Genomic DNA, 21,213 nt, shown 5'->3' with positions numbered 1-21,213 from the left:
ACATATCAATGCGCATATTGGGGTTAGGTTTCTTAACCAGATCGAAGTAATCTTCGTCAATGCTAGGCTGTAGTGTGAACGGATCATCATGTGTTTTGTAGGCAGATCTAATATAGATAGGCTTCAGTTTAGTACTAGGACCCGCTGAACAGTTCAACTAATTTTCAGTTCTCTTGATGACGTCATCCAAATATGACGGAGGGGGAAGCGTATGGAATGGTTCGGTCCCCTTATCGGGTCCCTCATATCCTGCCCGTTCAATCAAGGGTTTAACAGGTGTACTGTCCTGATCTGGTTTTAAGGTGGGCATTCGTTCATAAAGTTCTGTTATGATGTCTCTAAGGGAGTAATTGTTTGATCTATAATCCTCCTCTATAGCAGTGTCCCCATAGCCTGAATACTCAGGTGTAGATCGGCACCCCCTACTCTGGCTGGGCTGGGAGTGGGTCGTATGGCTGAGGGTATCGTAATCCCGGTCGTCTGATTTACGGCAAGCTGTGCGGGAATCACGTCTATAACTGTATGGTGATGTCATATTTCCCTCGCTTTCTTCGCCCGTATAACAGGACTGTGTGGCAGTATGAGAGGGTGCACGCTTAGGATTACTATCCTGATATGCACGAGCTTTGTCGGTGCGTCTATCATAGTGGCTTGACGGTGATTGATGCGTATTTCTGTGCATACTGCGGTGTGAAGACCGTGATTCACGATGAGCCCTGTGATGTGCGTGGTAGGGAGAAGATCTATGAGATTCTCGCTCTCTTAGTATAATTCTCCTACTGTCCTCATAGTCTGATTCAGCGTAACCTTGTACATGTCTGCTGTATGAGGGTGTACTGCCTTATTCAGCCTTAGATCTCTGTTCGTGATCAATCCCTGATTGGCCAAGCCGGGTTTGATTAACTGATTCTTTTAGATCTGAGATTTCTCGAGACATAGATTGCATGCGTGTGTCAATCATAACAGACATTGAATTTGTTATTCTTTCCGTGAACTCATTTACGTTAAAGGGGGAACGCGGCAGAGGGTGAAAGTCGTTAGTTTCTGTCCAAACTCGACGATCGACCGTACCAGACGTTGCCGGATGCAAGTTAGAGGCACTTTCTGTTTGACCGGTAACATGCATCTGCTCCTCAACATTATTGGGAGAGTGGGATGAGCGACGGGGTCTCTTCTCCTCAAAAGGTGAGACGGCGCCCTCGCGCGACACTCGCTTGTCACCCCCATGATTAATTTTAGCCGCCACGGGCTTAATCACTTGTTTTCTTGATGTAGATGCTCTAGTGACCGTTTTATAATCGGGATTTTTGATCCATGTCTTGGAGAGCTTGTCAAATTTTTCTTTTGACAGATGCTCGCAATAACTGCACCTTGACCTCTGTGTACAGCTGCTTTTCTTGCATGCGAGACATCTAGGGTGAGGATCCCCAGGAGCTTGGTGTTGTCCACAGCCCGAACAGACAGGTGTCTGCTTATGAGATGAAGATCTCATCCCACAACACTTTTCTTAACTAATTACTTACTAGAGACTCCGATCTTCTATACCCCCGTTCTGCTAGTAGAACTGCTCTCTGCTTGTAGTCTATAAAGCTTGAGACGATCTATCTTGTATGTGGAACTCAATCACGTGTTCGGATGTGCAACAAAAAAATTTTCCTTGTTGTCATCAGGACACACAGGAAAGAAGTGACTAGATTCCCGCCTTGCGCATGCGCAGTGGCGCCTCTGGCAAGGGATAGGGTTTCCCTCACAACTATGGATATGTTGGCAGTGTAGTGGACGTCTGTTGAAAATTTATAAAAAAAAGTATAGTGTGGTTCTCAGCATAAACAGGAATTTATGGCACTGATGTGATAGAGGTGAGGTATTCACAAGAATTATAAATAATTACTCCCCGAAAAAGCTAGAGCATTCACAATAGCTCCACCGACCATCATCGCAATTGTTGCCATAGTTTAATAATATAAAATATTCAAATGTATAATTACTTCATTATGTAGCCCTTGTTTGATGAGCATATCTTTTGTAGCCATAGATAATCCAATATCCAGAATCATCATACCGATATCAAATCCATTAAAATCTAGCTTGGGAGGTGTGGCTTGAGTAATCATTTTAGCTATACGGGCATAGCCAATGGCCAAGCCGGTGACCACCGCTGAATGATACGTTGCATTTACCAACATTTTACCGTCTGTAACTGGAGTAGTCATGCTTCTTATAGCATTATATGGGGGCTAACCTCTAATTGAACTTGTTGTTGTGGCTTCGGGGGTGACGTTTTCTCTTCTCCGGTCTTATAAAACAACAATACAGCCGCTATACCAGCAACTCCTACTAGTGCCAATGTTTTAATCGGATTAATATTTGAATTATTTATTAATTTCGCTTTCCTCGCGAGTCCTCCCTTTCTCCCAGCTGCGATTTTCAAAGGATTCTTTGTCACTCTGGCTTTTAGTATTTTCTCATTCACATGTTGTGCAATCTGTGTTTGTGGTATTTCCTCATTCACTCGTTGTTCCGCAATCTGTTGTGCAGTTATTTCCTCGTTCACAATGTTGTGGTGTCGTCTGTTGAGTCTCCTTTATTATTAAGTGGGCACTTATGTATAAATTGACAATACCTAGCCGTTATTAAAGCTGTGGTGAACGGAGCTAAGATCATTCCGTATCTATGATAAAACTCACAGCTCACTGCACTTATAGCGTGTTCGATGAATGGGTCTTTCTGGCGAGATTCGCATAAATACATGCGATGTTCTGCCGGGATAGGGAGAAACATACTAGCTACGACTGTGTATAGTTGTAATAAAGCCGACCCTATCGTTTTAGTCATGGTAACTCCCAGTCTAGACTCGTAACGCGAGTACAATTTTTTCATTTCTTCATCGGTCATGTTATCAATTTTTTCGATGGTATAATTTTCCCCCAAATATTGGGAACATTTTCCACCGGCTACCAAAGCCGCGAGTCTTTCTCTATGTTTATCTAAAGATTTATCTACATGTTGATCAACATCAGATTCTTTGAGCATTTGTTCGATGAGTTCGTCGCATTCCATAATGTAATACCTAAGGAGATATTTAAGTCTAACATAATATAATATGGCATATCCAATACATCCCGTAATAATGAACTGTTGCGAAAGAATGATGATTTCGAGCCATATTTTATGTCATATTAACCGCTAATGTTCAATTTGCTATAATTTTGCTATAATTTTGCTACATTTTTGCTACATTTTGCTAAGCAATTGCATAAGCAGCTGGTTGATCGGTTTTTAATACGAGTTTACAGTGCTTCGTTGCCGATAACAGTTTTCCGACTTTATCTCGTTTGATCTTGGTATAAATAACATCATTTCTCGAATGAATCTCTATCTTTGCAATGAAAGAGTGCTACCCATTTGGTTTGCTCTCTGAGATCTTTCAGGACAGAGTTGTATTTTTGAGTAAGTACCCAAACGCTATGTTGAGTATGTCGTCCGGAGAATGCTAAATACGAAAGCATATGTTTCTTTTTTGCAGTCGTCTATTACGAAAAGAGTTGATTCTCCTTTGTATTTTTCGTGACATACTTGTAAACAGTCTTGTAAACGATTGCCCGGATCGACTCTGTGTACCCCGTCGTCATTCATTACCCAATCTCTCGATAGGTAGGTTTTATTAACGCTTATAGTCGGACACAGAATAATAATATGATCGAAAACGTCCCGATAATGACTTTCTAAAATATCTAGAATAAAAGCTGTTTTTCCACAGCCCGTTTGCCCGCATATGATAGGGCAGTGCAGATCTTTATTTAAAAGATTATTAATAGATTGCTTGCACGAATCTTCCATTCTGTATATTAAGTTGCGCATCCATAATCACGTACAAATATATGTTTAATTTACCAGCCGTTTCCTGGAGCTTCGTTATCTGTATAGTAACACCCTCGCTAGCATTTTCTATTCTCCTCCTCCTGCCGTGTAGTTGGTCATCGTCCGTTGTTTGATGTCGAGCCATAGCGCGTACTTCGTGGTGAGGAACTCACCCATCGATACACTCCCGAGAGAACAGATCTTTCACGACCGCGTTAACTTCCGGGCTTCGTTTTATAGAAGGGAGTTTTTTAATCTCATCCCACTGGTGATACGCTAGCATTCCTTGGCTATATAGTTGATTAGGAACACCCTCGATAGTCAATTCTACTTTTGTAATCTTGGGATTGTAGAACTTCTCTGTATTTCTTTTAAATGCATCGGAGGGGTCCTCGAACAACATTAAAATACCCTTCAACAACCTCGTGGGGACGTTTAGATTGATATTCCACATCGTATCTTTTTTGTCCCTCGTGATCTTTCAGGTTGAAGCACGCGATCGTACAAAATGGTTAAACTTCCTGTATAATGGTTACGAATTTGTCTGGCTAATTCGGGATCTGTTATCATATCGTACTCCAGCGAGATATTGTCAATGGAATAGCTAGCATCTTCAGCAGCTCTGATTACTCTGCCATAGTCATTAAAAGTGAGTTCGTATTCTAACCTATCGCCTAGGGATGCTTGATAAAAGGGCATGTGGGAATCTAGTAATTCAAAGTCTAGGGGAATATAGAATCGGTTACCTAATGCGTCGGCAACGGCCTTATCTTTTACGACGGTACTATCACCATTTTCAGCGTCCACGCGCAGTCTCAATGTGTTCCGATTACAAATACCTTGGTACTGTAAGTTTTCCCGCTCTTTATCCGTTCTCCAGAGATCCATGTAACAATAGTATACATCGATATCATCGATACTCAAAACCTCATTACCGCTTATTTTAATGGCGATTTTCTTAACGATAGCACGACCTATGTTCTGAACAGGCTCCCTGTTAAAGTCGGTAGAAGTCAAAATAATCGTAAATGCTAGTCGGACAGTTCCCGGAACTAACACATCGTGTGCGCCGAGATTAGGAAAGCGAACTAGAAATGTTTGATTCTGATCAATGGTATAGGGTTATTAGTTATAGTTACAGACTGACGAATTGCTTTGACCCCTAATGGATCTCGAAGTCTACGTTGTGGGTTTAACTTGCGTCCGTATTGCGAAGACATTGTTATATTGAAAATATGTACCCTATGTTTAATATAAAAATGGATGATATTAATCTAGATGATTTTGATAACCCAAAACCAATCGAAGAGGGTACTGATGAAACCAGCTTTGGTGGTATGAATGTTATGGATGAACTTGTACAATCATCCGTTGATGGTTATTACAATGACATTAAAGATGTTAGTCCAATTGCTCGTGAATATTCAAAGTTTACGATAGATAGTGATGGGGGTATTGCGACTGCGTGGCACTCTGGATATTGATCTTATGAATTCTCGTACTTGTAAGCCCCTAGCCTTGTCTACGATAGCCGCTAAACACAGCATCGGCATTGTTCGTGATGAATTAGGTTTTGTGGACTTCTCACGACGAGAAAAACTTCCCGTGAAGACTACTAAGGCTCTTCTGACTGCGCGTGATAAACTCGTTAACACAGATAATTTGGAAGCTTCCTCGGACGGACTCGAAGAAATCTTGGGTACCTTCTACGATAATTCCACGGTCAGTGTATCACCATACTCAGAGTTCAGTGAGAGAGAATTACGAGGTCTTGACAAGGTAATGCAAACAATGCGGGGAGAACTCATCAATAATATAGCCAAGATATCCGAAATCGACAAGCATATAGCTTACGAGAAAACAAGACTTGAACAGGCGGGCGATGAGTTCAGCAGACGCCGCGTAGCGGAAAGATTGCGTAACTTAGAAGACGAAAGATCAGCCCGCCTCGAGGCTGCTTCCACTAATAGAAAGGCACTTCGTTCGCAAACCAGTCGAATTCCAGAAACTATCGATCAAGTCCTCAACAATGACACTACACTGGCCGATAAAATTAAAACATTGTTCAGAGAACAGGGAATAACAATTGCCAGTATTTTAACCGCGTTGGGATTTATTATATTGACTTTGACTCTCGCGTTAACCGGCGGTTCAGGTGGTACAGGTGGTAGCGGATCACCGCCTACGTCACATGGTATAAAAGAGTGGATAAAAAAGCATTTAAAAGCATTAGGTTCAGCGCTGGGAAAGCTCGCTGGGAAAGCTCGCTGAGAAAGCCGCGGCCGCACTTCCCGGTATAATAGGGAGTGTTGTGTCCTGGCTATTGAATTTATTAGCTAAGACCACCACTTGGCTTAGTCAAAACTTGTGGGCACTGATCTTAGCAATTGCAGGGCTGTTGTACGTATCCGCTAAGAACTATTTAACCAAATCAGTTCGTTAACCAAATCATGAGTAAACCAGCCGAGACTCCACCTAATACAAGCGCTGTTTTTTCATCGATATGTTGTTGATTTTTAGCCGCAATATGCGGTGGCACTTGTGCGTCAGTAGATGTTTGTGAAACATGAGGTGTTTGTGGCTTGACTATTCCCTTTTTGCCTGTGATTGTTTGCGTTATTAATTCGACGTTAATATCTGAATTTATACCTGTTTTTTGTTGATCGGTAGCGACAACAATTTTATTATTATAACCTATCACTTGACCAATCTTTAGTTCCATATTACTTGGAGACATGTATAGTCCCGGGGCATAAACGTAGTCCACTTTGGATTGAGCGTACTGTAATACATCTTGATAACGCTTTATAGAAGATGGTATGTCAGCTGGTGAATTAATAGCGTCCTCCACGTTTGCGACAAACTGTTTTTGCGCATCGAGCGCCGTCCCAGAACCGATAATGGACGTTCGTGTTTGCGATTGTGCACCGAGAATTGCCCATACATAAGTTCTTATCGATTCATTAACTCTTTCAAATCCTGGGTTAGTAAAATTATTTTCCATTTTATCATTAAGGAATTCATTCCAAGCGTCTCCAGGTGGTTGCTCAACCTTTTGGACGGTGAAAGCAACACCACCCTTAAAGTTCATACGATCATACTTGAGAGAGCAAAGCTCGGAAGGAGCCGACCCCTTTTCAGTAAATCATCGCTGACTTCTTTAACAGAGTGTGCACCAGCGTATGGAATACCTAGACCATGGTTAACTCCACTCAGACGCCAATCTTTACTCGTAGAAACATTAAATTCATTACAAATACGTTCGAAGGCCCTCTTATCGTAAAAATTATTTGATGCATTCCACGTTCGATCCTGCGGTAATGGAGCATTAATTTCTTTAAGTATACGTCTAATCTGATAGTATACGCGAAATAATATAACAGACTTATTTAGTTCAAATCCGTTGTGACACACCATATGGCAAAGTTTAACTGATTCTGCCAAAATTGCATCGGATTGTGATACCAGTTGTGTATGATTATAAAGCTAGTTGCCGTGACTCTGTACTTTTCAAAGATATCAGGGAATTTAACGAAAAATTCAGCACCAGTGGCAGTTACTATAATCGATTGATTAGTAATGTAAGTTGATTTCATATTTAAGTTATGATATAGTATCATTGTATATTTAATATGTATGTTACACTCCCGGGAATAACAAATGGTCAGTCTATTGAACTGCTTCATACTATCGATAACTCGGATGGACAACTCGATGTCGCCATTTGTGACGTAACGTCAGGGGTCCGGAAAATTTAAAATCCCAATCGGACATTTGCATTTAGGCCACGCCCCCTTCAAATAGCGTATTTTAGTAGGACTTTTCACACACATTACAAGTTTACATATTCATAATATGATGAATTATGAATTGTTTCAATTTAAATTGTTTAATTCACCGGACAATTAATAACAAATAATATCAGTTTAGATATACATGGAAAACATACGTTTGTTTCTGTTATAATAACGATCTGTTAACGTAGTGAATGGTCTAATTAATATTCATGAGTTATATTCATGAGTCTGCTCAAGTGTACGTGTTGTAACATTTGGATCGAGACTATTATCCCATATTTGGTTATCATGTGACCTCATGGGGAAAAGGGTTTTTTTAAACTAAAGATTATTTAAAAACAAGACAGATAATTTAATCACAAATACTAAAATATTGTTGATAGCAATAGTTATTTGAATACTTTTTTCATCTGTACTTAATTATTGACCATAAATATTTTTGATATTGATCGTCCGAGAAAGCAAAATGGCGGTCAATCAAGATTCAATATACGACTAGCTACTGAAAACAATAAAATCTGCAAATTCTCATTGTATGTCAACCAAGTGAAAGTCGTTAGCCACGATTGACAAAATGATCGTCCAGACTTTGAGGGTTTGGCAGATCCGCTCGACTGATCTGCATCTGTCGACTGGCTGTCGTCCCGCTTTCGCTTCTTGTCTGAGGTTACGTATCGTAGCATTGTGAGGATAATGAGGTACATCGATGATGCAAGGTATTTATGTACAGTTGTAAACACCTTTCACTCAAATTAACAAGATGTTCTCAGTAATTAATCCTCGATTAATCAGTGTCAACTCAGTTTACTGCCTATTACAGTGATTGACCGATTGGACTATCATGTAGGTACGATGTATTTACAGCAATCAAAACAAACAAAGCTTGTCAGTGTAGATAATCTTCATTGTTTTGTAACTGCAGACAGAAACTACTCAGTCCTAACTGTTGATCATGTCCGGTCAAAATTTAAGAATGTCCGGACAATACTTTTTAAAATGTCCGGTAAGCAATATTTTCAACCAGACATTTGAGATTCCCAATCGGACATGTCCGGCGCATATGACGGTTTCCGGACCCCTGCGTAACGTATTACCCGCTGTGGACCAATATAAGTGCTGCGAAAAGAAATAATGGGGTAAGGTTATTAGGTGAAAACTTTAGAATTATTGGCGGCCCCATTTTTATACCTGATGGGTATTACAGCGTATGCTCACTCAATGATGAATTTTTCAAGCCTTTGGGAGCTAGTCTCACACAAAATGAGTCGAATGGGACAGTGAAAATAGAAACTGGAGAAAAAACTGTATTTCTTTACGATGCCTTATCATTTACACTTGGAATTACACCACTCCCCGAACATATAGAACTCAAAATAACAATACATGGAGATACATTGCCCGATTTAGTTCCCTATAAAGAGTTGTGGATCCATCTTGATCAAATCAGTACGACGGATAATATTCAACTAGAAAGTCCTTCAACTCTGCTCAGATCTATTCCAGTGAAAAATGAAAAATATAATAGCGGTAGAACGGAATCTTTCTCACCATTACAATATAAAAAATTAAAGCGGGGTATTATTTCAGACCTCAAAATTTCTGTATTAGATGTAAAACACCAACCTGTACATATAGGATACTTAAGTGTAACACTCCATATTATAAATAATGGTTGATGTATCAGGCCCTGGAACGCTCAGACAATGTAATACATATGCGCTTTCCAATCTCGGAGACACAGAAGGATTCGGTAAACCCTGTACCGATGGTAAGTTATACGCTTTACACTTACACGATAATGTATACAATCGGAAAGAAGTTACATTCACGGGTAATCTAGAAGATTTAAGCGATGTTGACGTTGTTAGTAGACTCCTTAAGAAAAACACTTCATACAATCTTATTCTCAACGGTGATGATAAATGGACTATGGTTGAAGCAAACATCGAGTGGCTACGGAATATCGTCATTACCCCACCGTATGTGATGATGGGTAAGGCACATAATTTAACTAAGATAATAAATAGTGGCATCGTACTCGCGGCTTATATCCCATCAAAATGAAAAAGTGTGTTAGTCTCTCCCCTGCCAGAAAACACAGGTCATATGTTATATAGTCGTCCGGCAATCCAAAATGTTAGTTTAAATTTGGTTACTGAATTCAATGAAATTAAAGTTAACTTGAGTGCAATACCTAATCTTTCTACGCTTATTATTGAAGTCTTGTTCGGAGATGCACCCGTAGATGCCTTCGAAATATTACCAGGTCTATCGATTAAATGGCTCAAGTAACACCAACATCAATGCTGCAGTATTATTCATATTGGAGCATCACCCGTTGCAACCCTTGAGGGGGGTCCAAATTATTAAAAGTGACAGCATTTCTCTTTCTAAGATATTCTTGCCGTATAACATACTTTTGATAAGGTTGATGTATACTCTCAAAACATATAAGCAAGACCAATTAAAGACTATTATATGACCGTAATATACACTATGGGTTTATATCCAGCGCTCGATGAAGCATTTGAAAAGATGGATACTGTTGATGGATTTCGATTACATCAAATAAGCGACATAAAACATTGAATAGAGAAGGATAGGGAGTTGAGACTTGGATTGTATAAAAAGTATCGCAGAGCCGTGAATGCTCTGGACGGAGTTGACACTGTGCTTGTAGCAGCTGGCATGGGACTCGGTATAGCAGGTGTTAGTTTATTATGAACTATAATCGCCGCGCCTATAGTGCTCGGCATGGAAATAGCCGCTGGAGTCTCAGGACTGGCAGGAATAGCGATAAAATTCATTTCTCAAGGTTGCAAAAGAAAGCATTAAAACACGATAAGATTCGGATACTCGCCGAAGCAAAGTTGAACAGTATTGAGGATCATATTTCGACAGCAATGGCCGATTGTAAGATATCCGAGGATGAGTTTCGTTTAGTGCTGTCGGAACTCACCAAATACAACGTAATGAAGCAGGAGATTCGATCAAAATCTCGTAAGACCAGTGGTATTAGCGAAGACGAGAAAAAAAAGTTTATAGAACAGGGGAGGCAACAAGCGCGTCAATTATTCCGTGCCAAAACCAAAGAACTGGTTGGAGATTAAAAATAGATTGCTTACTATCGTTAGATCACATTTAGACAAATGCTTACATAAATATATATAATAATGGAGACAACAATCGAAAAAGCTATTAAATGGAGAGAATTACAAGATTTTTTTTATATCAGTGATGTCAAACCAACCAAAAACGGTTATCAATTGTTTCTTATCAATTTACAAAAAGAGTAATTATATAGTCTGGTTTCCTAGTAAAATGAACGAAGAACTTAATAAAAATGTTGAATATCGCTTTATTGATAAAAATAATAAAGAATATTTTTATTACCATTTACGCTCATCTGAACTAATGATTGGCTCCAGGTATTGGTGAGCTAGAGTCAATTTAACTTAATCTCATGACTATCGTTGAATCGCATCAGCGTATACGCATAAAAAATCCCCCCTGTAGTAGCAGTATAGGTATATAAATCCGTCTCCAGTGGAGTTGCAGCAGAACCCCCATTACCTATACTACTGGTCGCCTTCTGCCTAGGCAATTTCGGCTGACCTGTCCCTCTTTGGGACTCCTGTGTGTGAGTAGGGTACACATATCTATTGTGAGTTTGGTGTTCACATAATTTCTGTTTTTGTATTGATATGATTTCTATTTTCTTATATTGATATGATTTCATTTCTATCCTTGGCTGCTCTGTTTATATACGTTCGAGTAGCTGTCCATCTCTCAGAAATAGAGTTAGTTTGGCCTTCGCTATTGCATCTCTTGGCTTTAGGAGATCTATGACAGATAGCGGATCTAACTGCAATTCTTGTTTTAACCTAGCCCCGGATGGGGCATGGTCTTGACATTCTAGTAACACGTGATCAATGGTTTCAGCCTGATTGCAAGATGAACAAACCTTGTCATAGTGCTTTTTGTGACCGAGTCTGAGGCGTGAGATAGCAATTTCAATTTTCCTTTCATTTGAGTATGAGTTTGGCTTTTGTTGGACCTTGGGTTGAATTTTGTATAGCCATCTGCCGATCTTACTTGCGTCCCATTGGGCTTGCCATCTTTCTGTTATGGAGGCTTTGATTTTGCTTTTTATCTCTAGTTTACTAAAGGGAATAGGCTGTATATCCGCTTTGTCTAGAGCTAGCTTCGCCAGTGAGTGAGCTTTTTTATTTCCATGAATATCTATGTGAGAGGGGATCCAACACAGCTCCACCTGTTGCCCTTGGTCCAATAGTTTTGTATATTCGTATAGAATATTGTTGACTGTGTTTGGCCTAGAGTTTGAGTTTCTGCCACTGATGGCCTGAAGTGCACTTAGCGAGTCTGATAAGACGACTGCCTTTGCTTCCGGAAGTTCGGGTATGAGTTTGAGTGCATGATGAATTGCCTCCAATTCAGCCGTGAATACTGACTGACCATCAGGCAAGCGAACTGAATGTGCTTGGGGTTTGGAGCTGTGGATATGGATCCCGTAACCAGCACTGTTGTTGATAGGATTCTTGGATCCATCAGTGTATATATGGGCCCAGCTGTCCCAGGTAGTTTGAATTTTAGTGATAGCTACTGATCGTAGTAGGGTTGGGTTTTCTTTTTTAGTGAATTCTGATGTTAAAGCAGTGTAAACTTTGGGAGTTTTTAAAGTCCAGGGAGGGTGTAACCATTTGTAGTGACTTTCTGGAGGCTGAATGTCATCACAATTGTGACTTCGAATGAGTTCACGTACTAATATCCCAGATGGCTTTAGTGAGGGATTTTTTCGAGCTAGGGCTTCATCTCGAGTGTTTTTGTCTTGCCATATCTTTTTAACCAAAGGGTTTGATGTTTGTCCCCAGAACGATAATATTGCCTGCTCTCTTCTTAGAAAATGCCAATCTTCGATAACTATATTTTATACTGGAAAATTTCCTTCTCAAAGTTTATCATCAATTACTTTAAAACATGATTCTTCTATTCTCATTTTACAGAAAATCCATATTTCCTGCACCGGTTATTAAAGAACAATACCATCTAAGAAAATAAATTTATACAAAGGTCAAATATTTTCACAATCTCAGTAACATTTCTAAAGCATTATTTAGTCTGTGTTTATAGTGTAGGCATTAGTTAACACGTAAGTAGAGTAGACCACTTGAGTGCAGGGGTGCGTGAAACAGTGTGTACACTAAAACAACAACTTTTGTAGGCATTGGTCACTGTAGGCATTAGTAGACCTAACCAAACAGAGGAACATTTGAACTAAGTCACTTGCCAAGAGTGGTGAAATTGCCTGCTTGCCCACTCCAATCCGCAAATGATTCATGTTTTTCTTATATTTGCATCAGTGGTACATCAATTCCATGGGTTACATAATAACGTTTGATGTTAAATTGTTTCCTTTGCATGACTAACTAAATTGTGTTCATTAGATTCTGTTGTCAACATCATAATTTGGATGATAAGAAAGAGTTAATGAATTATGCTATTTCTATAATGACTAATTGTTTAAGCTATAGTTCTGGGTTTCATTCTCAAAGTTCTGTAGCTATTTCTTGTATTATTGAAAAGTTTTTCAACATGTTGAAGACTGTTTGAAAGTGAGACATTAATATATTTCTAATCATATTCAAATTTATTGTGTCATCTGCAGCTCATCTATCAGCAGTTTTACAAGCCTTCGTCAAGTCAGGACCCGGGTACCCTGTTCCAACTGCGGAATGTCCTCAACAGAGTTAATGTCCATAGTGGAAAAGAAGTAATTGGAAGCTACAGGAATAATAATCATAATCATCATCTTGACTTGTTATGTTATGGCTGAAATATTGCCGATGTGACGTTAAACTTCATCTCACTCATCATCATCATCATCTTGTTGTTTTGTTTGTTGTTTAATGCCGCACTCAATAATATTCCAGCTATATGATGGTGGTCTGTAAATAATTGAATCTGGATCAGACAATCCAATGATTGACGTCATGAGCATCGATCCATGCAATTGGGATACAATGACATGCATCAACCAAGTCAGCGAGCCTGACCACCCGACCTTTAGTCACCTCTTACGACGAGCATAGTTGCTGTTTATGGCAAGCATAGGTTGCTGAAGACCTATTCTACCCCAGATCTTCACGGGTCTCATCATCTTGTAACACTATTGTAGCAGTTGTCCAGTGGCCATTCTTCACATGTGCATGGGGACAAGTTTGACAGTGCATGTTTATTCATTCCCAATATTTCAATATTTCATGATTTGACATTACACGGTAGCAGCTCTTATGATTTTGCAAATACGTTTTATATAAACATTATGCCAAAAATATTGTTTACAGAGCCCACTATTCCTTTTTGCAAGACTGCCTGGATGGGTATGTTGTTGGTGCAAGCCTTGAGTTGCTTGACTTGGATGATCCAGATGGAGAGCCTTCAGTGAAAATTAAATCATTTCCCAATTTGGTGTCAAAGTACAAGTATCTGCACAAGCTTGCCAAAGAAATCCTTGACCAATTCATCAAACTTGCAGAAGGTGAAGTTTAGTAACTTTATTTCGCCAAGCTGATGAAAGGGCTGTGTGCTGTTGATGGCTTGTCTGTCGTTGATTTGTAAAATAATTTCTGAAGATACTTCTTGACGCAAGGAGCAATCCTTTTTCTTCAAGCTGATGAAAAGGCTGTGTGCTGTTGATGGCTTGTCTGTCGTTGATTTGGAAAATAATTTCTGAAGATACTTCTTGACGCAAGGAGCAATCCTTTTTCTTCAAGTGAGAAAACTGTACTCCCTGTGATTCTTTTCCGTAAGGTTAACTAGTTTAAGTGAATAGTCATTCATCGAAGGAGGTGGGTCACAGTATATATGTAGTTTCTGACAGGCCAATTTGAGATGTTAATGTAATAATTTCACTCATAATTTTGAGGTAATGTCACACGTTTTTCTTTAGAACATGTTTTAAGACAAATATTTGACATAATTTATTGTTGTTGATAGGAATGCAGAGCATCAGTGACCAGACAGCTGTCCTTGACACCAATGTAAGGATAGTCAGTGACAGATATGATGCTGTATTGAAAAAGTATGTGTGTGAATGTGGAAAACTGTTAAAAACAAAGGGATTCTTTGAACGACACCTCAGGATGCACAAGAAGATGTGTCAAAACATTCTCCACAATCTGATGACAGTTTGGCACTTTGGCGGGCATCTTTCATGAAATGTACCTTGCTTCTGCGCGACACCAATGATGCATACCAGACAGGCGATGGTGATCGCATTGCCAGAAATGCAAAATTTGAGATGTTATTGTGAGACGTAGGTGGACACACCAAATACAAGTTGTGGCTATTCCGATTCCAGGCCTACATCACATCTCTTCTGTCAGAGAGACAAGCTATGGAGTACAAATGGAACTGTACGTCCAATACTTCTGGCGGAACTGGAAACAATATCCCTAATGATAACTTGGTTGAAATGACAGTACAAGCTGTCAAAAAGAAGATTCACCAACAAGGCGCTAATGCTACATACAAGAGTGCCAGGACTGCAGCCCTTAAGATGAAGGCACAAGACAAGATCAAGAACAATCTAATAGCCGAATACAAAATAGGAAAGTCTGGCAAGTCAAGACCACATGTTGGAAAACATTCCGACATTAAGGCCATATTGACAGAACTGAAAAAGTCAAGACTTTTCAGTCATGTGCCCGGTCGAAGCTTTGATGCTTTTCCCAACTTTAAAGACATATTATCACGTGTCAAAACAGACAAGTTGTACAAGTGGATAACTGATCAAAAGAAACGAATTTCAGATGAACTGTTGTGAACTTTTGTTGGTGTTCCAGAGTGTTTGATACTACATCTCGGGTATCATCCACATTCCCTAGTTATGATCAGTTTAATTACAGGAAAGACTATGTTGACATTTTCGTGAAGCTGGATTGTCCTCAGACTAGGGACATTTACCAAGATATTTGTCTGTACTTCAAAACCTGCATTTGACAGTTTGAAATCAGAAGAGAGTGCTTCATTCATGGAGTGCATCCATTTCTCTTGGCAAACCAAAATGAATAATGTTATGAACAGATTTGAAGTTGACGCCCATGCCGGCCACATTTGTGCAGATCAAAATACGGATAGACCAATTGTCATTGTTCATGTCTTCCCGAATAGCCTGCTTGACAGATTCATTTGTTTTACTTTGTCCACATATTTATAAGTCCAAATCTACACCCAAAATGTGAAACAAACATTGCATAGACTTTCGCACAATCGTTAATTGAGGAACAAAACACAAGATGACGTGGGAATGTATTCTTCCGTTCCTCTATGCCATTAACCAACCATCTGAAAATCTCAGAAACATTTTCTGCACATGACACTGATTTTGAAGATATCTTGACGTTTGTTCCATCTGAAGAATCAGTGATGACCTCTCTTTTGTGTCTGAAGGCCAATTTTCACATGATCCTCTTCCTACTTAGTAGAGAGGCTGTGGCTGTGAGTGCAATGATTGGTGTTTGAGTAAACAGCGAATGCAGCTCTCCAATTTTATTGAACCATTCCCTTAAAGGATCCTCGCCATTCTTGCCTTCGTCCCTGCGAAACATAAGTGATACTGTAAGAAATAGACCTTCAATGTGACGACACCAGGTGTTCACAAAATGGGTAAGCATGATAAATATGCACGCCCACCCCAACTATAGTTGCGATACATTTTGCCCTCGTTTCCTCTTTGCTGTCATTTCTATTACAGTCTCCCCTTGAATCTCCATGGCTGCCCCATCCCATATAATAAATTACCATTCCCTTATCCTAGTAATCACTCGTAGGTAATACATACACCTTAATGCTTATCATCACAGTGTGCATGCTTTTCTGTATAACTGAAATATATCATGCACATGTCATTTATATCTATGAATACAATTTTTGACTGTAGATGTACTATCAATAACATATAAACACTAACTTCATTTAAAAAAATTGTTAACATTATTTCACACACATAGTGACTTACCACTGTAGGACAGTGTGGGCTTCGTCATCGGCAATCAACTCAAGCTTTGTTTTGAAGGCAGGCGCAATTATTGCATTCCTCCACTTCGCATTTGCAATGACATTCTCCGGGCTTGAAAAGACTAAGTTAAAAAATACCTCTTGTATGATTTCAAGGCCCTTGTGATTCTTTCCAATGTAGGTTGCCTTGAATCCCAGGTTGTTTAACTTCTCGCACTGGTCTACCATGATGGATGTCAGCGATGCGAGTACAAGAATGCACGATTCTTCGTATAAAACTGGCACACATTCATATGATAGAGATTTGCCACTACCCGTCCTTGTCGAAACAAAAGTGTCTTTTGCGTCCAGCTAAGCCTTGACTGATTGGCACTGTGTGTCTATAATATTTCTCTCGTTTGAAGAATGAGTGAGTGAGTGAGTATGGTTTAACGCTGCTTTTAGCAATATTCCAGCAATATCACGGCGGGGGACACCAGAAATGGGCTTCACACATTGTACCCAGAAGGGAATCGAACCCGAGTCTTCGGTTGTTTGAAGAATGAATAAGATAGAAATTATTTTCTCCTAGCGGTATGTCAATCAAGGTGATTATGTGCCCCTAGGTGGTGTGATTAAGGGAGTATATAACTGTGCATGCACGGCCTCACACTTGTTTCTTATATCTATTGGATGAACATGTATATTAAAATTATTCTTCATTTTATGATTTAATGATTTCATGTGTTGCAGATAGTCGTGGAAATGGAATGCACATTTGAGGGTAATGTGTACTGTTGTAAGTGATGCTATTGCTTGGCTGGCGAGTCTTTACAATACAGCGTTGCTTCATTGAGAAAGTCCATAGTTGGATGCAGTAATGTTGCTCGGGCGGGCCTTTATTGCTTGGCCGGCGGGCCTTTATAATACAGTGTTGCTTTATGCATGATGTGTAATTTGTACATCTGTTAAAACTATCATTCTGCTGCAGAGCCCTTATATCACATATCTTCAAAATAAGACCATAAGAGCTTTTGATAATACTGCATATACTATGCGAGTTGCACTGTACATAATAAATTATAAAATTCATTTGTAACATATGTTCATGAATTGTAAGTATTTTTGTTTGGACTTGCATATACATGTCATGAGTATACTGTATACCCTCCAGTATTTGCTGCTGCATCCGTTGAGAGAACACGGTTCCAGATGTTTTCTTATAAAAGTTTTCTAATCTGGTTTTACGTGTCGGGCTTCAGCAAAATATAAATATTCATAGCAGATTGCTGACAATGTATATACAAAAGTGTATGAATGAATATCTTTGTCTTATACTATACGCAAATAAATCGGCCGTGTATCACACAGTGTATTCCCATGATGTTGTGTCTTGATTAAGGATGTAGGGGATAAGGAGAAGTGAGGTAGGGAATGTGAAACCTTTCTGTGATTAACTTAATCAGATTGTCTTGACTGGGCGCCACCATTTTGTTTGAATTGATTTGAGAGGTGAAATCTGATTGGTCAGTATTTGGGTCAGAGAAGGGACACAACTCGTACTACGATTGAGCCCAGTAATCACAGCCTAGTTTGGCAAGGGTGCAAACTGGACTTTCTATAAAGTCAGTTACTGTAAATCGTGAAATAAATGCGTCTCCAAAAGAATGCGACCGCTGGCTCCTATCCAAAAATGCGACCCAATATTAATGCGTCACGCCCTCCTCTTTAGCACCAGTGGATTTATATCTTAAGAAAATGTCCTGTGTCAGGTTTACAGGAGAACCTTAATCCAACCTTACATTAATCCAATCACACACCAAATAGCACCGCTTATTAGCGCTGAAGAGAGTACTTCAGATAAAAAAATACATGCGTGCTGGCTTGAGTCAGCTTTTGATGCAGTCGCAAAGAACAAAGACACTGTGTTATGTGGGTGGCATCTGTCTGGACTTGCAGGTGTGATCTGTGATAACATAAGTGAGTAGAACTCTTGTCTTGACCCCAGCTGTGACAATTCACAGGATGTAATTAGTGTTTGAATGACATTGTTTATATACTTGTTACAAGTGCTGCTCAATACACAGTGATGTGGAATACATAGTTGTTTGTTTTCAGCATATGTCTAAGTTGGTATTTCTGCTATCCAAAATGTCTTCTTGTTGATATAAATGCGATGTTTAATAATGCGAGCAAAGACCACTTGCATTTTTCGCATTTAATTCACACTCGCATTAATTTCAAGATTTACAGAAACACCTTTGCCGCTGGAAGATGGGGCTTGGGTGACGGAGTTTCTATCTAAAAGTGTTAACAATACTTCTGTGAGTGAGTGAGTGAGTGACGTTTTTTGCGCCGCTTTTAGCAATATTCCAGCAATATCACGGCGGGGAACACCATAAATGGGCTTCACACATTGTACCCATGTCGGGAATCGACCCGGGTCTTCGGCGTGACGAGCGAACGCTTTAACCACGAGGCTACCCGACCGCCCCACAATACTTCTGTGAGTTAGTGTGCCAAGTCATATGCATATAAGTCCTAGCACACTGTTTTTGAGTTAAAGATTCAACAGTGTAAACACACATTTAAGAAAATTGTCAGCCATCTTGAAATTGGTGGCCATCTTGAATTTTTGTAGATTTGTCAAAAGTCAGCGTTCGGAAGTTGTGAGTATCTTTTTAAAAACATAATACGGCTATTTCGCAATACAACACATGCCTTTTTTATCATAACATTGAACCTCATCAAAAATATGGAAGATAAATTTATAATTGGTGGCCATAATGGATTATGCAAATTAGACATTTACTCAACAACAAAAGTTCCTGTGACACCAATATTTTAGTGTATTTTTCAAACAAGTAAAGTTTGGTTTTCAGTATTGTAGTACATGTATGGAATCAAGTCACAAAAACGCAACCGCTACAGAAAAGCATGCATTCCATGCAAAAGTTGACTTTAATGCAAGCCCCATGCATTTCACTACCCATGAATGGGTATAAAAACGTGTGTTAACGGGATTCCATAGGCGCTGTTTAGCAACAACCACTCAGAAAAACATCAAAATTACGCAATTATTCAACATTACGAAATGCCACGCCTGTCCAAAAATGAGCTTCTGCGTGCCATTGGTATGCTTGAAGCAGGATCGAGTCAACGTGATGTTGCAAGACAATTTAAGGTCCACAGAAACACCATTTGGTGTTAATGGCAACGTTGGCAACAGACGAATGCTGTCAGAGACCAACCTCGGAGTGGCAAGCCAAGCGTAACCAATAATTGACAAGACAACTGGATTCGAACAAAACACCTACGAAACTGATTCCAGCCAGCAACAGTGACTGCCAGAAGCATCCCTGGCCTTCGACAAATATCTTCACAAACCGTACGTCGTCGCCTCAGATGTGCAGGGATTGTTGCCAGAAGACCCACCAGACGTCCCATTTTGACATGAAACCAGCGTCAAGCCATCTACAGTGGTGCAGACAGCATCTATGCTGGACGGCCATGCAGTGGGGACAAGTTCTATTCACTGACGAGTTTTGTTTTCACCTCAGACACAGCGATGGATGGGTGCGAGTGTACCGACGTCGAGGTGAATGTTATGTCAATCATTGTGTCATGGAAGAAGATCGGTTAGCCGGGCGGCAGCGTTATGGTATGGGGTGGGATTACAGCAAGACAGAGGACCTGTTTGATAGTGGTAGAGGGAAATCTCAATGGACATACGAGGGGTGTTCATTAAAGATTTCCCCTAAACCACTTAGGGTTATCATATTTGGTTGAAATTTGACATGTGTAATGATACATGTATCTATGGGTAATGTCTGAATTTGCAGCACCAAACTATTAATCTTATCACTTTTACAGGTGTTATGATCGAGTAGGGTGTGACAATGGAGCCAGTAGAATACCGAGCAGTGATTAGGTTTTTATATTTGAAAGGTCGCACACCAAAAGAAACTTTCGATGAAATGAAAGCAACTTATGGGGAAGATGCCCCATCATATGACGTTGTTAAACACTGGCATCGCCAGTTCAAGTGTGGTCGGACGTCTGTGGAAACAGCTGCCATTCCTGGTCGCCCCCATTCAGCCATTGATGAGGACGCTATCCATCAAGTGGAGACTGCCATTTTGGCAGACCGACGTATAACTATTCGCCAGTTAGCACAAGATGTCAAGATCAGTGTAGGGTCTGTCATCCATGACAATTTGAACATGCATAAGGTGTCTGCACGATGGATTCCCAGGTTGCTCACACCTTTCCAAAAGCAGGAATGAGTCAATTGCTCAAAGGATCTTTTGGACTTGTGCCAAAAAAAACAGGCAAACTTTTTTGACGGACTTATCACACAGGATGAAACATGGGTCCATCACTATGAACCTGAGACTAAAGTTCAGTCGATGCAATGGAAGCATGCGGAGTCACCACCCCCAAAGAAGGCACGTGTCCAACCCTCTGCAGGCAAGGTCATGCTCACGGTGTTTTGGGACCAGCACGGAGTAGTGATGATGGATTTCTTGCCAAAGGG

At 39.9% G+C, this 21,213-nt stretch overlaps 1 protein-coding gene and 1 pseudogene across 2 annotated transcripts in view; one reads left to right on the top strand and one right to left on the bottom strand.

Annotated features, from left to right (window-relative positions):
• LOC124136466 (probable ATP-dependent RNA helicase DDX49) overlaps nucleotides 1–21,213 on the bottom strand; it is a 144,718-nt gene that overhangs the window by 58,565 nt on the left and 64,940 nt on the right. The window lies entirely within an intron of this gene.
• LOC124136468 lies at nucleotides 13,841–18,609 on the top strand (annotated as a pseudogene).

Source organism: Haliotis rufescens, unplaced genomic scaffold (assembly GCF_023055435.1).
Source record: "Haliotis rufescens isolate VD_foot unplaced genomic scaffold, xgHalRufe1.0.p SCAF_1, whole genome shotgun sequence".
Classification (NCBI taxonomy): domain Eukaryota; kingdom Metazoa; phylum Mollusca; class Gastropoda; order Lepetellida; family Haliotidae; genus Haliotis; species Haliotis rufescens.
This window is presented reverse-complemented; position numbering and strand designations above follow the sequence as displayed.